The 19,223-nt window shown below is 40.9% G+C and overlaps 1 long non-coding RNA gene across 4 annotated transcripts; it reads right to left on the bottom strand.

Moving 5' to 3' along the window:
* Nucleotides 1-1,196: 1,196 nt before the first annotated feature.
* Nucleotides 1,197-12,542, bottom strand: LOC139046477 (uncharacterized). Of its 4 annotated transcripts, none has more exons than XR_011506580.1 (4): nt 12,404-12,542; nt 11,408-11,514; nt 7,624-7,869; nt 1,197-1,845 (listed from the first exon to the last, which is right to left on the bottom strand). It is a non-coding gene; the product is annotated as an uncharacterized lncRNA (long non-coding RNA). The 4 variants fall into 4 exon arrangements; XR_011506582.1 differs by having other exon boundaries at nt 7,624-7,843; XR_011506583.1 differs by lacking the exon at nt 12,404-12,542 and adding an exon at nt 11,846-11,946 and having other exon boundaries at nt 7,624-7,843.
* Between the last annotated feature and the right edge of the window lie 6,681 nt (nt 12,543-19,223).

The following is a 19,223-nucleotide window of genomic DNA, read 5'->3' as shown; positions in this document are numbered from 1 at the left end:
AAATTTACATTATGATTCAGCTCTGGAATGAAGTAATTGTGTACACAAAGGCACAAAATAGAGCAGGGAGGCATAATTTTGGTGTCAGTGAAGCAAATATCCATTTTGGCAGAAGGGAGACAGTTCCATATTTTTAATGGGTTTTATGGGACTTAAGAAAGGAAGATACCCACAAGTTTTAAAGCCATGTTACATGTGTTACCAAGATGTGTGCAAAAGGACTGCCTACAATAGGACGAGTGATGCAACTAAAGACACTAGGAATTCCCAAATCCCTCAGAATAAATCAAAGACATTTCAAAGAAGCAAGGAATTGGTCTTACTGATTGGCGGTGCTTTTTCTTTCTTAGTGGTACATAAAATAATGCTGTGTCCTACAAATCGTTGACGTCTTAGATGTAGTGAAATATGATATTTCCTAGAATGTTATTCCCTGATCTGTAGCCCATTTATTGCCTCCAGTCCTACTTCTTTGGCAAATTTACAGAGAAACAAATAAAGGCATAGCATTCTTCCCCGGGCAGATGGAGGTTGTGTTTCTTAACTCCCCCTCCCCGCCTCTGAGCTCCCCTACTATAGTCGTTTTGATTTTGAGGCTTGATGAGTTATTGACCCTCTAGAGGAGTCCAAAGGCTTACAGAGAACAAAGGCCCCCTGAGTGGCCTGGAGTAGAATGGAGAGGTGATGCTGCCTAGGGGTACAGTTCTCCTTAGCTGGGGTAATTGGACACTTTATCTCCAAGACTGGATGGAATAACTGAGAACAGGCCTTAAAATGTGATTCCAGAAAGAGATCAGGTGCAGTCAAATAAAAATTCAATGAAGTAGGAACATGTGACCCACAGCATTGCCCCTGTTTTCCTTCAAGCTCCCAATGGCCAAGACCACAGTGTCTCATGGCCCTGCTGGGCACGCTGATGAGGGGATTCTCAACAAGGTGTTCCTCAGATGTAGGCTGTGGGGTCTTACAGCACTTTATTTAAGAACAGTTGAAGGTGCTTAAACACACCTATTCCCCCCCATGAAAATAAACGTGATCTTTTTATGTATGTGTTTAAAAGGTAATGCTCCTTTTCAAATATGATCTTCCCAGGAGCCGTGTGCTGATGGTTAAATGGTTTGAGCGTGGATCGCATTTGTGAAGATGACTTTAGAATTCTGTCCTCAAAGTTGAAAAAAAACTTAAGTAAAATCTAGAGGTCTGTTAATGGGCTATGTACATAAAGGTGGGAAATAGGATCAGAGATGGATGGAGAAACCTTTGAGGTACAGATTTTATTCTAAAGATAGTTCAGGTGCTGTACCAGAAATCCGCTTATCACTTGGTCCCCACCACCTCCCCTCCTCCCATTCTCTTCTTTTCTAATTTTGTTTTTCACCTGGCTCTGTTCTGAACCGTTGACCCCCTGTGAGGTCACACAAAGGATTTCCCTGTCTTTGGCTTCCAGTTGTGTCTGTTCAATGAGGCATCCCAGCAGCTCAGAGGAGGGAGAGGAATGAGGCCCAGCATGCATTCCCCTGGCTGCCTGCTGCTCAGTTGCCTGGATTGCTGAATCCATCTATCGAGTCACAGCTCTTCTCAAGATGTGGTATCTACACGTTCTCTCCCTCTAGGTTCTGGCAAATTCTCTTCTCCTTCTCTTTTTAGGCCTAGTTGGTAACCATTTGGCTACTATTAAGCCTCAGGTTACTGCATTGTCCCTGTTGTTCCCCCATACCCAGAGCTTTGTAAGTAAATCTTCCTAACAGTGTCTTATTTCAAGTGTGCCATCTGCTTCCCCACAGAACCCTGATGGTTACAGGTCCAGATGCTTCATTTCCATGGAGATGTCATCCTCTACAACATCTGAAAGTGAGAAATTGGAATTAGTCTCGTTCAATTGCTTAGCCTTGAATTTCAGGAGATAAATGCAAAGACCTGGCAATGATGGTAATTCCCTGACCTCTTCTGGGTGTCCAGAGGTTCAGATGAGTTCAGAGTGCTGATTTGGGGGGATTTGGGGCTCTAGGTCTGGGACAAGGAGGATGAGGAACAGGAGTTATTTGGAAAGCGATGTGTTGGCTTTAGTTGGCTTTAGTGACACTAAAAGATGAATTATTTTATTCATCTAATAAAATACTTTAATGATTATTATTTCCACAGTTCTTACTCTTTAGTGCATAAATGTTTGGATAGCTTGCCCTTTTCACTTTTGGCTTTCTTCTGGTGTAAAAGTTGTCACTTAATCTTGGTCTGCCTTTGCTTTCTGTCTGGAGTCTTTCCCTTCTCCTGCCCACGTTTATGCTTGAGGATCAGGAATTTGCTTTCTTCTTCACAAGGTCATTTTCCATCTTCCTTCACAATCCCTAAACCAGGGCTGTAAGAACTTTCTTTAAGTATTGACACTTTTCTAAAACATGAAATCGTGTATGTGGGACTTGAGAAATGGCAGTTGGAGAAAGATATCTAATATAATAGAAATTTGGTCCCTTACTTTTTTTGTGTGTGAGGTATAACTGACATATAACATTATATTTAGTTTCAGGTATACAGCATAATAATTCAATATTTGTATATATGTATTGTGAAATGATCACCACAATAAGTCTAGTTAACATCCATCACCATACATAGTTACAAAATTTTTTTTCCTGTTATAAGGACTTTTAATATCTATTCTGTTAGCAATTTTCAAATATGCAATACAGTGTTATTAACTATAGTTGCCATGCTGGACATTACGTCCCCATAATTTGTTTATTTTATAACTGGAAGTTTGTATCTTTTGATTCCCTACACCCCTTTCAATCCCACCCCCACCCCCTCACCTCTGGCAACCACCAATCTGGTCTCTACATCTATGAGCTGGGTTTTTTTTTTTCTTTTGGATTCCACTTATAAGTGAGATCATATAGTATTTGTCTTTCTTCTGGCTGACTTATTTCACTTAGCATAATGGCCTCAAGGTCCATCTATGTTGTCACAATGGCAAGATTTCATTCTTTTCTATGGCCGAATAATAATGCATTGCGTATACATATATACCACATCTTCTTTGTTCATTCACCCATCAATGGAACTTAGGTTGTTTCCATGTCTTGCCTATTGTAAACAATGCTGCAATGAACATGGGGTTGCAGATATCATATATCTTTTTGAGTTACTGTTTTTGTATTCTTTGTTACTTCTGAGATAAATACTCAGAAGTGGAACTGCTGGATCATATGGTAGTTCTATTTTTAATTTTTTGAGGAGCTTCCATACTGTTTGCCATGGCGGCTGCACCGGTTTGCGATCCAACAGGCCCTTACATTCTGGGTCTTAGAGTTGGCTCCCCTAATAAAACCTCGCTATTACACAATGTCACAGTCTAGTCCTTTGGCTCAGAGAGTTTGAGCGTACGACTACAAACAATAGACTATATCAGAAGAGCATTGTGACACACATTTTTCCCAACCCATCACACACTGATGCTACTATTCAGTTCACTCCACCTGAAACTCACTGCATGAGTCCACAACTGACTGGTCCACACCTTGTTCAACGAGATGAGTCCACCTATCACACACTTGGTGTCATGTCATTATCAAACTGCTGTAGAAGTTTCTAGGCACTGACTCTCTCTGCATATCAACAGTTTGGAGACTGGTGGTGGTGTGAGGACCACACTTTGCGTAGCCCTGTGTATAGGATGCTGTGAACTGATTAGACAAGTACATGAGTGCCAGCACTTCCTGCTTCATTGGGAGAATTAAAGCCAGCACTTTCGTCTTCTTATTTCTTTACAGCTTTTGATGAGAAAATGCCCTCCTATGTGTGGTCCCTCTTTTTACTTTTCCTTTTGTTGGATGGACTGGTGGACATAAATTGTATTTGGACCTACCAGAACAGGTAATCATGTTACAAAGATGAAATAAAGTTGCCTGTGTATTCTAGCACACGTTTTCACCCTTATGTGACACTATGCCCTCCCCCCCCCCCCCCCCCGCAAAAAAAATCAATATGTGCCAGCTGGGGAAAAACAGACAGCAAAAGAGAAGCTTGGAAGTTGACATACTGAAGAGAGATGCTCAGTCTCTTCACCTGAGAACAGTAGAAGGCTCAGCCTGCTGGGCTGTCATGCATCCTAAATCGCCTCATTGCCACCCACCAGGCAGAGAACCTGTCACTTAATTGACATTCTGAAATCCACTTCCTGGGCATTTAGCCTCTAGGTTTAGAACTAGCTATTCTGTTGAAAAAGAGAAATCCTCAATGAAATTTCTCTCTTTCGAGTCAATGAAAAAATTCCCCCAAATACTGTTGATCATTTCTGAGCATCATTAACCTGTCAATGGATGCCAGAGACCTTTTTGCTGTGTAGAGAAGAAAGTCCTTGTGAAATTTATTATAAGCCTGGACCACTTAGGCAGTGCAAAAGATTCTGAGGCACAACTGCCTACTACTGGGCGTGCAGCTGGACATCATTGCACACATCCTTCTTCCCCATCGATAAATAAGACTAAGTGGAAACTTTATGAGAATTAAGGGAGAGGCTGGAACTGCTTTTGATGAAAGGTCAGGAAGAGAAAGCTTTTTGGGGAAGGTTCTCAAGGTACAATCTTAGTGCTGCCCAGACCAGATCACCTGGTGCTTGTAAAAACGAAGATACCAGAGCCACTGAATCAGAATCAGAATCTCTAGAGGTGGGATTGTACCATCTACATTTGTAACAACCTCGCTATGGAGTCTTGAGCATATTAAAGTTTAATAACCACTGGTTTAGGAGTAACACTAATTTTAGTTTACTCTTTAGGCTCTGCCTCCATATCTCCAGGTGTTTCTCCATACTCCATTATCCCAAGTGTGCTGAAATGAAGGAATTTGCGTTAAAATAACACAATGAGAAGGCCTAATCTTCCCAAATGTCCCAATGTTCCCTGTGAGGGTGTCTCTGTTGCCAGGCTCCCAGCTCTGTCTTCTCCCCACAGTTGGCTTCCTCACTTATGGTGCAACTCCCCCTGTGCTAGGCTGTTCTTGCCCCCAGCCCAGGCTACCAGCACTTTCTTGTGAGTTATCCCTAGCTGAGTTGCTGTCAGTATGTAAAGCTCAGATCTGGAGGTCTGACAGACTTGGGTTTGGTCCTGACTCTGTTGCTTACCATCTGTGACCTTGTACTGGTTAAATTCTCAGACTCAGCTTCCTCATTTTTAAAATGGAGAAGATAATGGTTCATACCTTATGGAATTGTGTCAGGACTAAATATGATAATCCAAGTGCCTGACACGTAATAGGTACTCGGTACATTTTAGCTGCGATCATATTAACACTAAATATGGAACCACAGCATTTATCAGTATCATTACCAACATCCCTGGATACAGGGCCATATCCTTGGGCTTGAGCCTCAGTCCGGGTGGGGGCCTCTCAGCCCAGTCCCAGGGCAGGGCAATTCTTGCCTCTTGGACATTGCCTCACTTGGCCAGAGCGCTGTTCATGGACACAAAAATCCACCAATTATCCAACTGTCTACTCAGCTTCTTTGTCTGGATCTCCCAGAGGGCACCCACACTCACATGTCCAAAGGTAAGCTTGCCATCTTCCCCTTCCAAGCTGTCCTCCTCCAGGTTTCCATGATCTCTCCAGTTGCACTAACAAGAAACCTGAAGGTCATCCTTCATCCCTGACACTGTCTTATCCCTTAGTCTGGATATCGAATGGATCACCAAGGCCAGTAAATTTTAGTTTATAAATTCATCTCCAACCCATCATTTTCTCTCATGTCCACTGCCCCTGCCATAATTCAGGCTATATCATAAAAACCCTAGCCACGGGAGCCATGGGAGCCAGGTCAAGTTCCCTAACTGGTTTTGTGATCCTACTCTTGCACTCTTCAATGTATTCTCTCCATGTCAAACAGAATAATTGAAACATGAATCTGATTAAAGCACCATCCATCCCTCTCTAGTCATTTCTGCTAGTATACTCTCGGCATTTATTTTACTTGACATTCTTGGCAAGTATATTACTTGACATTGTATTGCATATGTTTTGTGTATTGTCTGCCCCCTGCCCCCTGCTGACTATGAGCTCCATGAAGGCAGCAACGTTTTTTCTTCACTGTAGATAAGTGCCTGGCATATGCTGGGCATTCAGTGAGTATTGTTCAGTGAATGGCCACACTCCCTTTCAGTGCCTTCCCACTGCTCTCAGGGTCAGGAACAAATCTGTCTCATGGCCCATGGGGCCCTATATCCTCTGGCTCTTATGATCTCTCTGGTATTAGCTCCCTCTCCTCCTCTCACCCTTGAGCACTGGGGGAAAGCCAATTTTACCTTTCTTGAATAGGTCAGGCTACCCTCTACTTCAGGGCTTTTGCATATGCTGCTCACTTGTTTGAAGCCTTTTTTTACCTAGCTAACAGCTACTCTTCAATCATGTCTAAGCTCTGCAGGGATGTCTATGCCACCCTGCCTGGACTAGGCCAAATTTCCTTCTTCTGTGCCCTTAATCCAATTTTCTTTGTAGCATTCATCACAGTGTGCAATTATATACCTGTTTAAGGGATTATTTGATTAATATCTCTCTGTTTCAGTAGACTAGAGATCGGCAAACTATGGTCACAGACCATATCCGGGCCCCCACCTGTTTGTACAACTTGCGAATATCGTCACACTCATTTGTTCACGTGCAGTCTCTGGATGCTTTCATGCTGCAGTGGCAGAGTATGTGGCCTCACTGATTGCAAAGCCTAAGATATTTACTATCTGGTCTTTACAGAAAAATTTTCCCGACCCTTCACTAGACTATGAGCTCCATGGAGCTGGGGGCCATATCTGTTTTATTCACTAGAACACATTGTAAGTGTTCAATGCATATTAATTTGGTGAATGAATGACTTCGAGTAGGCTCATCTTCTTTTCCTGCTACCTCTCTGGAAGGTAATAATAGTCTCCATTCCAGGTATATTCCTAGACTTTTGATGATTGGCTTAGTTCTAGGTGTGAGGTATTTGTTCATTCAACAAAAGTATCTACTATGAGCCAGGCATTGTTTTAGGTTCCAGGAACATAACAATGAATAAAACTGACAAAAATCTCTACCCTTTCAGAGATTACATTCTAGTGAGATCAGGGAAGATCACTGTAGGGCCTTTCTAGGCCTTTGTAAGACTTTAGATTTTACTCTGGGCAGAATCGGGAGCCATTGAAGTGTCTTGAGCAGAGAAGTGACGTAAACTGACTTAGATTTTGAAAGTATCCCGCTGGCTATTGTGTTGAGGATAGTTTGTAGGGGACAAATGCACAAGGGTAGAAGCGGGACTCAATTAGGAGGCTAATGCAATAATTCAGGGCAGAGATGATGGTGGCGGGACCAGGGTGGGAGTGGTGGAAGTGTAAGGAAGTGATTGGAATCCACTTACTTCACGATGAAATACAGTGACACTTCCAGAGCTAGAGATGATGCTACTGTTTTGGGGGTTGTGTAATGGGCCTGGAAGAAATGTTTGGCAACTAAAAGTTTTATAGGGATAGAATGGTTTTCATAAGACCACAATGACAACAGCAGCAGCAGCAGCAACAAAAACAGAAAGATAAAAAAAAAAAAAGGAACTCAAATTCTACAAATCACTAAATATTATTTGCATCAGTTATCGATTATTACCTTTCAGTTCCATATCCATCCTTCATTACTTGCTCCGAGAAGATGGACCTGGATCCTTTAAGCATTTCTCCTTTGCAGCAGGAACAATTATGTTGAGCTTTGTCAACAGAAGGCACTGGAAGGACATTGCAGGAGGAAGGGGGCTTTTCTTGCTGGTTCCAGTCTGTTCAGCTCATCAGGCTCCCACTGACATTGGCCGATGAGTACTAGTATTGGGTGCCTGAAATGGTGTTTTGCCATGTTTACCTGACATAAGGCAGCATGGGGATTGATAAATCAGTGCATTCTACTCTCAGTGATCAGAATATGCCACATCATAACACTACAGTCATTGCATTTGGCTCAGTCACAAAGATGGTTTGGGGGCTGCGATCCACTCTTCTACACCAGATGGTCTCTACCCCATTCCTAGCATTCTCCTATTGTCCAGGATGCATGCCATCTCTATTTGCCCTGCCCTTTTCTCAGAACTAACAGAGGGCAAAGGAGCAGGCCTTAGATATAGCTGTGATTTCCCCACACCTGGGAGCAGAATGGTCAGGCTGTTGATACTGTCTCTTCAGCATGTATAACCCCATCAGTCAGGTAAGTGACTGATTTGTCCCCCTTTTGTCTTGGTCTCTTGACTTTTTAAGGTTTCTCTCAGCTACTCTCACCCTGCTCCATTCCTGATCTTGCTGGGGAGGTGCCCCTGCTTTGTGCCTCAGAAGGTTGACAACAGCTCATTTCATGCCTTGATGCTACCATGTCTCAGTGCTAGACCCCGTTCTGTTATCCATTTCTGCTTATCAGATGGAATTCCTGAAATGTTCCATGTCTTTATCTGATACTATCACTATGCCTGTGACATACTTCCAAAGCCATACTCCCGCCCTGTCCTGGATCAGGGTCACTGGTTCTCTGTGTACAAATGGGATTGGCCTTGTCTCTGTTGGGTTTGGCCTCTGATTATGGATCCTTTCCTGGAATTCAGTACTTTCATCTCTTTTTGCTCCTTTAGCTTCCTGCTAACTCTCTGCCTCCAGGTCAATCCCTCCTTTGCTCCCCCAGCCTGAGTATCTAATGCCTGGAAGCAGACAACTATCTCTGACTCAGTCTAAGTGCATTAGTTGTTAATATAGAGCCTAACAAGAAACTATCTGGGGTTTATCATTATATCTGATATATTTCCATATATAATAAATGGGAATATACCATATACATCATATACCAAGATATTTATGGTGGTTACCTATGAATGGTGCGATTGTGTGTTTTTAAAATTCTCTTCTTTCTTATTTTTTTGTGTTGTTTTATACAATGAATAGACATTACTTTTGTTATAAGAAAAACAAGAAAGTTATTTTTAATTTAAAAATGCATAGCAACTCTTCATCTTCAACAATTGAAAGCAATGACATGCATTCCTGGTTCTAATACTAAAATTTCCATAACACAGAAATAATTCAGAGATAACATAACATGCCTGTGATGAGGGGAAGGAAAGCTTTCTGGACTCTCTGAAGGAGGTAAATCTTATTTTTGTCGTTTCTGTCTTATTTCATTTTCATTGCCATATGCACAGCTCCAAGGAAGAGATATCTTGGACGTGTGAACTTCCTGGACACGTCCTAGTTAGAATAAACAAGCTGAGTTGTTAGCGGGACCTCAGGGGCTCAGGGTAACCGAGAATTTGAATATGCCCTCCATTTTGGAAGACAAGCTGATAATAAGGACATGCCTACCATTGTCTTGTCTTGGGACCTCATTTGCAAGACTTTCCTATCATGCCTGCAGTTTGGACAGGGTTCGTGTGCCAAGGTGTAGGACAAAAGATAACCAGACCCAAAATAAACCAAGCAGTAGGACAAGTTTTGAATTTTAATGCACATTAAAAATGTTACCCCCATCCTGGGGCTGCATTTTGAAGAGAGGTTGAAAGATAAAGGCAGGTATCTGAAGGTCTCTTTTACTAGATGACATTGTTACAGCGCAATAAAGGTTGACAGCAGCTGCATGGGGCAACAGTGCTTAGGGACTTGCTCATCATTAGTTTATTTTTGAATCTATGGAGTGTAGACGTTAAGAGCATGGGCTCTGAAGCCAAACTGTGTGAGTCTGACTCTGTCACTTCCCACTGAGTGACTTTGGGCAAGTTCTTACCCTATCTGTGCCTCACTTTCTTCATCTATAAAATGGCGATAATAGGATCTCATAGAGTTGTTGTGAGGATTAAATAAATTAATAGATGTGAAACATTTGGAATAATCCTTGGCACAGAATAAGTGCAGTGTGAGGGTGAGCCACTGCTACTATTACCGTTGTTGCTGTTATCTTTGGAGAACTGGGTAGATGACCAGTGGCTGGGGATAACAATATGGCAGATGTTGCTTGGCTGAACCAACAGTCATTCTTAACCCTTTTTCTCTTACGCTTTTCACCAGAGAGGCAAGAAAAGCTAATACTTGTTCTTTTAGTTGCCCTTGCAACTAGGGTTGGACATTTACGTAATTCTAGCCAATGAGACATAAGTGAAAGTCTAGGGAATAATTTCCTGGAATTCTTTTGCTTTCCCTATAAAAGGGAGTTGCAAGTGGCACTACTTGCCCCTCGTATTCTTGCCTTGAGCATGGATGGGATGTCTGTGACTCCAGCAGTCATTTAGCAACCATGAAGTGACAAACAAGTGGGAAAACAAGAGAACCTCAGAGATACCAATGCTAACATCCCTAAGCCTGGTGTACATTAAATTTGAGAAACCCTGTCCTCAGGTGTTGACTTACTGAATTCATTAAACATTCACTAAGTTCTAGGCACTATTTTAGGCATTGTGAATGTGCAGATGGATAAAACAACAACTTTGCCTTTGAGGGGCTTGCTTTCTGGGGGTAATTTCAGTACAAGTTGGTAATTGCTAAAAAAACTGTTAGCAAAGCAGCAGACCAGTCTGGGAGATCAAGAAACTCTACCTGGATGGAAAGGATATTTCGATCCTGCAGTTCCAACCGAAGAGATGTTTTTACCCTGCTAACTTGAGTCTGTGGATGTTGCCTCTCTGTATTCGTGAAGGTAGCATTTTAAATAGCATCTTCCCCACTTTGATAAAATTTTACGACAGCATATTTTGTGGAGCTAATACCATAAAGCCAATTCAATGCCTTAATGTTATCTTCAGGACAGTTAAAATTATCCATTATTTTCCTGTTTAATTACTATTTTACCAAAGTTATTTTTCTTTGGAGCAATTCTTTCTCATGGAAATTCACAAGGACAGTAATTCTTTTTCATAGAAAATTATAGGTATTGTATTATTTTATTTTGTGGTCATTATGACAACCAAGCCCAATTTGCCCAATTATGATGTTATAGATCCAAATTTAGTCAAGAAGTGCTGATTTATCTATCAAACTTAATCCCTAAAATGTTTACCATGTGAAGTTTTAGTTGTGCTAGTTTCATATACTTATGATTATTTTTCCCAGGACAATTTTTAGTTTTCAACAAAATGTGATTCTTCAATCAGGTTTTTTTTTTTTTTTTTTAAAATAATCTGTTAATAGTTTTCTACGTACATTTTTTACTTTGTCAGTTATTTTGAGTTGATTATTTCTATCAGTAATACATACTGTAAAATTCATAAAAATTAAGGGTTTACAATTTTTTATAATTTTTCTAAGCTAATTCATGAGAATATTGGAAGACTATGTCTCAGCTATTCCAGGGCTGACCAAATTCGGTGGATTGGCCTATTGTTTTGAGAATCCCATTATTCTATTTGTTTCAGATCACTTTACATGCTGTGTACCTTGGGTCCAGCCTCAGCAGAGAGAAGAGCAAGTGGTCATTCCAAAATGGTGTGGGTCAGAGAAGGTGAGTCAGGAGTGGAGACACTGCCTTCCATGCTTCAAGTCCCTGGAAGGGAAAGGACAGTGGGCAGAGAAGCCAGTGTAGGGGAGGAAGACATTTCCTTTACCCACTCTGGGTCCTTCTGGCTGGACAATGAATTAAATTCACATGAGACAGAATAACAGGAGAAAATTAAACAAAGCTTTATAACATGTATACATGGGAGAGGCTCAGGAAAACTGAGCAACTTGCCAAAATGGCAGAAGCTCTCACCTTAAATACCACCCTCAGCTAAAGACAAAGAACGATGTTGGGGGTGGGGAGAATCAGTTACAGGAGATTACCAGAAAAGCACAGTGAACAAGAATCAGGTTATTATGCAGATTTAAGTCCTTACCTTCTGCGTTGATGAGAGTTTCTAGAGATAAGGTCATCCCCCCTTCTTCCTGGTACGGAGAGGGAGACATCTTTACAGATGGAGATGTCCTTTACAAATGTAAATATCTCTTACAAACAGTAACTTCCGCTTTTCAGAGTTTCTCTCATGTCTGCAGTTTTCAAAAGTAACCAACCTAAAATAATCCTCATGCCAAAGAGACATATCTTGGTGTGGCCAATTCTAGTCCCCCACACTATGTTGCTGTAACAGTGAGGGGACAATGGGAAGCAAGTACAGAGAGTGAATTGTGCTTCTAAGAAGCTTGACTGAGAAAAAGAGGAGAAATATAGGCAGGAGCTAGAGGTTTTTAGGATGGTGCTAATTTGATATGTTTATAGGCTAATGGGAAAACATCAGTTGGGAGGAAAAGGCTGAAAAGCAGGGAAAGGAGATTATTGATGGAACAATAGCAATGAAGAATAATGAAGGAACAGGACCAAGGTCACAGGTGGAGAGCTGGCTTTGAACTGGAGCAAAGGAGGTAAAAATTTGTGCAAGTATAGGTAAAATTAATACCTTAATTTTCTCAGTGATACAGGAGGCAATGTTGTCTGCTGAGAAGCGAAGGTGGTTGAGGGCTGGCTTAGGTAGTGGGCAGTGGAAACTATTGCTTGTGGTTTGCCCAAGAGGCTTTCTCATCTCCCTTACGGCAATAACACTGTCTTTCATTTGGGGGGGCTCTTTCCTACAGGTCACGGGATTTGGCACATGACCCAGACTGGGTCATTTACTGAAATGAGGAAAGCCTGGTGTAAGAGTAAGTGAACAGAATCAGGAGGTCGGTTTGGGTCATATTACATTTAAGATTTCTATTACACATCCAAAAGGAGATGTTAAGTAGAGAGTTGGATAAATAAGTAGGTGGTTTGATATATAAGTTCAGAGCTCAGGGGAGAGGTTAGATGTTAATCTGAGTAGATGGCATGTAATGATCCAGAACTGGATGAGATCACCTATGGAGTGAATCTCCATTAGTTGGAGAGAGGACCAAACAAGGGGTTCTGGGGCATCATCTAACATTACCAGAGGAGGGAGAGGAGAAACAGATTCTGAGCTAGGAAGAAAGCTGAAGAGGATGGATTTTATGTAAGTCATGTGAAGAAAGTAAAGAAGGAGGGAGGGATTAGCTGGAGGTCATGTGACTTGAGCACTGCACTGACATTGGATTTGGCAAGGTGAAGGTCATCGGCTTTGACAGAGTAGTTTTAGTGGAGTGGTGGGGATTAAAATCCATATTAGAATGGATTGAAAGAAATAGAGGGGGTTGAAGAAGAGGGGAGGGGAAGCATAAATAAGCTTTTGGTTTTTTTTGAGGAAGATTAGCCCTGAGCTAACTACTGCCAATCCTCCTCTTTTTGCTGAGGAAGACTGGCCCTGAGCTAACATCTGTGCCCATCTTCCTCTACTTTATATGTGGGATGCCTGCCACAGCATGGATGACAAGCAGTGCATAGGTCTGCACCCGGGATCTGAACTGGTGAACTCTGGGCCGCTGAAGCAGAACGTGCGAACTTAACTGTTTGCGACCAGGCTGGCCCCATAAATAATCTTTTGAGAGGAGCAGAGAAGTGGAGTAGTAGTTGGAGGAGAGATGTAGGGTGAAGGGAAGGTTTTTGTTTTGTTTTGCTTTGTTACGAGGAAATATTACAGCATACATAAATGCTGGTAGGAATGATCCTACAGAAAAGGGAAAATTGAAGAGAGGGCAGAGAGGGAATAGCTGTAATAGCAAAGACCTTGAGAAGGTAAGAAGGGATGGGATTAGTGTCAGATGGAGGGTTTGGATTTAGGTAGGATCAGGGACAGTTCATCTTCTGTCACAGAGATAAGGCAGAATACATGGTACAGATGAAGCTAGGCTGGTAAAGTTACTGATAGGAAAATGAGGCAGTTTTTCTATAATTGCTTTTAGTTTCTTTGTCAAGTAAGAAGCAAGATCATTAGCTGCGGGATTAGTTGTAGTGGTTTCCTAGGGTAAGGTGGACAGTCAATTTGGGTAATGCGAGGAGTGCAAATAAATTGACCATTGGATTTGGAAAACTTGAGGTCATCAGTGATCTTGATCAGAGCCTTCTCTAAGAGAGGATGTAGGGGCACATCAGTTGAACAGCTGGATCCAGCCGCACCATCCATTCATCCTCGCATGGTTTTCAAGTTGTGGAAATAAACAAAGACCACCCAACAAATAAAGAAGAGGCTATTTATTCAAAGCTAGCTATAGCGAAGGAGTCAGCCACCATTACTTCTGTTTGGCAAAGGCTCAAAGGCAGGCAGAGGAGCGGGAAGGCTTTTTAGTGGAAAGATGGAAAGGCTTCAGGTATGTCCTAATTGGAGGGTGTGGGCATGGGGAAACTGGAGGCAGGCTAATTAGGAAGCAGGCGTCCTACGTGATTGGTTAGGGGAACATACTTGGTTTTCTCCCAGTTGGTCCCAAGTTGGATGCAGAGTTAAAAAATTAGAGAAGCTGGGGGGCTGGCCCCGTGGCCGAGTGGTTAAGTTCCCGCGCTCCGCTGCAGGCGGCCCAGTGTTTCGTTGGTTCGAATCCTGGGCGCGGACATGGCACTGCTCATCAAACCACGCTGAGGCAGCATCCCACATACCACAACTAGAAGGACCCACAACGAAGAATATACAACCATGTACGGGGGGGGCTTTGGGGAGAAAAAGGAAAAAAAAATAAAATCTTTAAAAAAAAAAATTAGAGAAGCTGGAAGTATTGACCAAGTCTTGAAAACTTTGGGTTGATTGCTAAAAAGGTTGTGTTTTGACTTCCTGGGGTGGTCGCTACAGAGGTTGTGGATCAGAGTTCCCTTATTACATATGGTCTGGCCATTCAGTTTCTCAAAGCCTATATATTCTCTTTCTCCTTAAGCTAGTTTGTGTTGGGTATCTGCTGTTTGTGACTGAAGGAATCCTGAGTACTACGGAGAAGGAGTTTGGGGACAATTTGAAAATGACCTTGGAGGATGGAGGGCTGAGTGGGTAAGCCCAGAGATGATCATCACCACTTTTAAATATCTACTTTAAATATCTACTTTCTACAAGGGCCCTACATATATCATCTCATTTAATCTCCAACAACCCGGTGATACAAGGTTATTTTCTTCATTTGTCAAATGGGGAAATGGATTCACAGTAGGCAAGTAAGTTGCTTCAAGTTACACCGTAGCAGAGCCGAGGATTCAAACTTGAGTCCTCTCTTCTGAGGTCCAATATATCTGCTCTCAGTTTATACTACTTTGATTCAAACAGGAAACGGATTTTTCTCATTCAACATACTATGAGACTCCAAAAGACACCTGTAGATTTTCTGCATGTATACTGTGTCAGATTTACAGGATCCCTATGAACGTGTGTTAACACATCACTTGTGGGTGATTTTTTGGACGTCTATTTTGTGATTGTGCCTTCAGAAAGGGCAGTTGTGATATGGATGAATACTTAACTTTGAATCCTTGACAGAGTTTTTCTCAAGCCCATCATATCATTTTGAAACTCATAGTACGTTATAAAGGGAGTTAACAGTGATTATGACAGATAGTTCTTCCATGCAAATTGATCTATAAAGCTCACATATTATGGTCCAAAAGGCTTCATGTCTTGATGTTAGTAGGTATGTGTTAGAATAAATGAACAAACCATAAGAAAAAAAAGATCAGTGTGTGATTGATAGAGCATTTGGTGGGAAAGTTATTTCCAAATGTGAAGAAGAAAGTCTGTCCCTTGTGGGGCTGTGGGGCAGGGAGAGAAACAGTCTTTACGAAGGTGAAAGAGTTCGTCAGAACCAATTAGAAATTGACAGGCCAACCCTGAGGGCTCCTCTCTCCACTAGGACCAGATTGTTGTTTTAGCCAAGAAAGAATCTTGTTTGCTTTTTTCCCCCTCCATGGGTGATTGGAAAAGTTCACTGCTTTCTGGATCTGGGTGGAATAATTAAAAAAAACCCGTTTTTCCTCTTATGTAAGATCCTTATTCAGAACTCTCAATTTCTGATTTCCCCTTGCTTTTTTTCTTTTTTAAAATCATTCTCCCTTAGAAATTGGTGGCAAAGATAACAGGGTCATTATGTGCCTGTGATAAAATCACTGATGTCCCTCAATGAGGTACTTTTAGTCTTCAAGACGCAGGGAATTTTTCTTTTAGCATTTGCGTGTATGATAGATTTAATGTAGTTTCACATATCAATACATTCTAGAAGGGGAAGGACACAGGCACCTGGAAGGATCAAAATGATGGGCAGGGCTGGTCTAGGTCCTCAGACCTTGTGAATTTGTTGGAGTCTTCATGTGTGAATTTGGATAAGACTTTATTAATTCATTAAAGCCAGAGAATAAAAAGCTGAATAAAATAATGGCTGTGTCCCTGGAATAATCTCCCACAGACGGCTGAGTGAGTCCAGTAAACAAGATAAAACACAACAGAAATCGAGGGTATTATTTGGCCTGTCTGTTGATGGTAGCCTCTAAAATTTCGTAGTCCCTTCTAAAGCCTTAGAAATGGGGTGAATAACCAGGCAACCTTCCTGCAGTAATTAGTGTTGGTTTCAGCAGTTGTCAAAGCAGCTATTTTGTGACAAAGGATAACCAAGGCTAGATAATGGACAACCAAGGCTAGCCCCAGGAGCTGTCACCGGATTGTCTGCTCAAAGTCACAGAGGCTTCTTTTGGTGGGATTTTTCCCTGGTGTCCATATGGGTCGAAGTGACTTCAAGATGACATGTAAGCTTTAATATCTAAACATCCTTTGACGTAAAGGGTGAATACTGATATTTTTCTTGACGTGAGCAGTTTATTGACTTGCTTTAAAAATTATTAAACTTTTTTCATACATATAAACTAATATTGATAACATAAAACATAGCAAAATAATACCTGTGAACTCATCATTCAGCTTAAAAACTAGCACATTACCAGTAAGTATTAACCCATCCAAAGTGAATCTCTTTCCCCAATGTCATTTCCTTCCAGCCCATACACACTTCCTTCCCCATGAAACCACTGTCTCAAATTCTGTGTATATCACTCCATTGATTTTTAAAAATGTTTTTTTATATATGTATTACATATGTATTGTATATAAACAATATGTTATTTAGTTTTATAAAGAGTTCTACATAACAAAACCTATTCTTACATAATTTGCTTCCCCACACCACAGTGTAATGTTTGGCAGCTGGTATTTGTTTGTTAATAATTCTGGGATGTGTACATCATGGACTATTAATTCAGTGAAGGGACAGAAGCAGACACAAATTGATTGAAATCTTTGGAAATAAAATTTGCGAGAAAAGAATTAAGGTGCATATAAATTGCTAATTTACATGCAAACTAAAAGGTGGCTGGAATGTTTTAAAAACAGTGCTTTTATAATGGATTTTTATGAAAGACTCTGGATTCAAACACACCTGGGTTAAAATCCTGCTTTCACCACTGTAGGGGAATTCTTAAAGAATATTGTTATTTTTTTGACTTTGGAAAAAGTAGAGTAACAGTCATTTTGAAAAAAATTAGGTTAAGATATTGAATATGTTTGGGATTTGAATGTTTTGTTCTGAGTAAATAAAACATGACTGACCTCCTAGACATCTGTTCTAGAAAAGTTGTTCAGACTGAAAATAGTCCTGGGGTCCTGGTGGGGAATGGGGTGTGAGAGGATGTGGGAAGGAGTGGTGGTGATGAGGCATTCAATATATTTCTTTGCCTTTTGTCCTTGACCTCTTTCCTTTTTAAAAGTGTGTAGTAATAAGACCTCAATTCAATTCGTCTTGATCGACGAGTTAGGGAAAATCTGAATGTGCACCAATTCTTGTTTCTCTGGCTAGGTCATTGAAGTTGTTTGGAACAAACACACACTTGCTTGTAATCTTGTCCTTTTAAAGAATTAGCTTCCTCATCTGTAACATACAGATCCTATCTGGATTGTGATAAAGACAAACAAGCTGATGACTATAAAAATGCTAGGTGAGCCAGCCCTGATGGTCTAGTGGTTATAGTTTGGCACGCTCCACTTCAGTGGCCTGGGTTCGATTCCTGGGTGCATAACCATACCACTTGTCTTTCAGTAACCATGCTGTGGTGGTGACTCACATAAAAGAACCAGAAGAACTTACAATTATATACAACTACATACTAGAGATTTGGGGGGCATAAAGGAAGGAAAAAAGGAGGAATATTGGCAATAGATGTTATCTTAGGCTGAATCTTCCCCTACAAAAAAAAAAAAAAAAAGAGCCAGGAGCTTGAGGTTTAATTTGAAAAAGACAATGCTAGCTGTAATGCCTTGTTCATAGTTGTGCTGTTGTTGTTATTGTTATTGTGATTACTTGCTTTAAAGGCTTAACTCAGGAGTCACTGAACTATGGAAATCTTCCCTGACCTTTTTCTGTCCTTCATTCCTCTTCTCTAATCTCTTATATGGTGGGTTTTTTTTTTTTGAGCACTTAATGTTTTTAGCATTTACTGCTTATGTCAATTGCAGCTTTTATCATTATAGTACAAAGCTTGCTTACTTGTCTGCCTTTCTCACTAACCTGTGAGTTCCTGTACCCAATTCTAGGCCCAGGATATAGAGCCATTCAATAAATTTTACTGCATGATTGGGTACGAATTAATATCCCATAAGATATGAATACTATATTTACCAAATTGAATTCAGCTGAATGATTCTCTCATTTTCAAACAATTTACTAAGAATATTTATCAACGTTAATTTAGTGTATATGTGCTGTTAACTTTTCTAAACACTCAAACCAGCAAGCATCACGGGAAATAGTAGCCTTGCATCACCATGAACGGAGAGACAAAATAAGACATGGGATACAGCACTTAGAAAATATGGATTGCCCTCAAGGAATGACTAAAACAGAACAGTGAAAACAACAGTTTACAGCTCGAAACCCCCCCTCAAGTGAAACGATCTGTCTGAATTTTTAAAAAATTATTTTATTAAGGTCATAATGGTTTATGACTGTGTAATTTCAGGTGTACATTATTATATATCAGTTTCTGTATAGACCACATTGTGCTCACAACCAATAGTCTAGTTTTTATCCATCACCATACGTATGTGCCTCTTTACCCCTTTTGCCCATCTCCCCACCGCTCTGCCTCTGGTAACCACTGAACTGTTCTCTTCGTCTGTGTGTTTGTTTATCTTACACCTATGAGTGAAATCATATGGTGTTTGTCTTTCTCAGTCTGGCTTATTTTGCTTAACATAACGCCCTCAAGACCCATCCATGTTGTTGCAAATGGGATGATTTTATCTTTTTTTATGGCTGAGTAGTATCCCATTGTATATATATACCCCATCATCTTGGGTTGCTTCCACATCTTGG

Source organism: Equus asinus, chromosome 10, assembly GCF_041296235.1.
Source record: "Equus asinus isolate D_3611 breed Donkey chromosome 10, EquAss-T2T_v2, whole genome shotgun sequence".
Taxonomy (NCBI): domain Eukaryota; kingdom Metazoa; phylum Chordata; class Mammalia; order Perissodactyla; family Equidae; genus Equus; species Equus asinus.
This window is presented reverse-complemented; position numbering and strand designations above follow the sequence as displayed.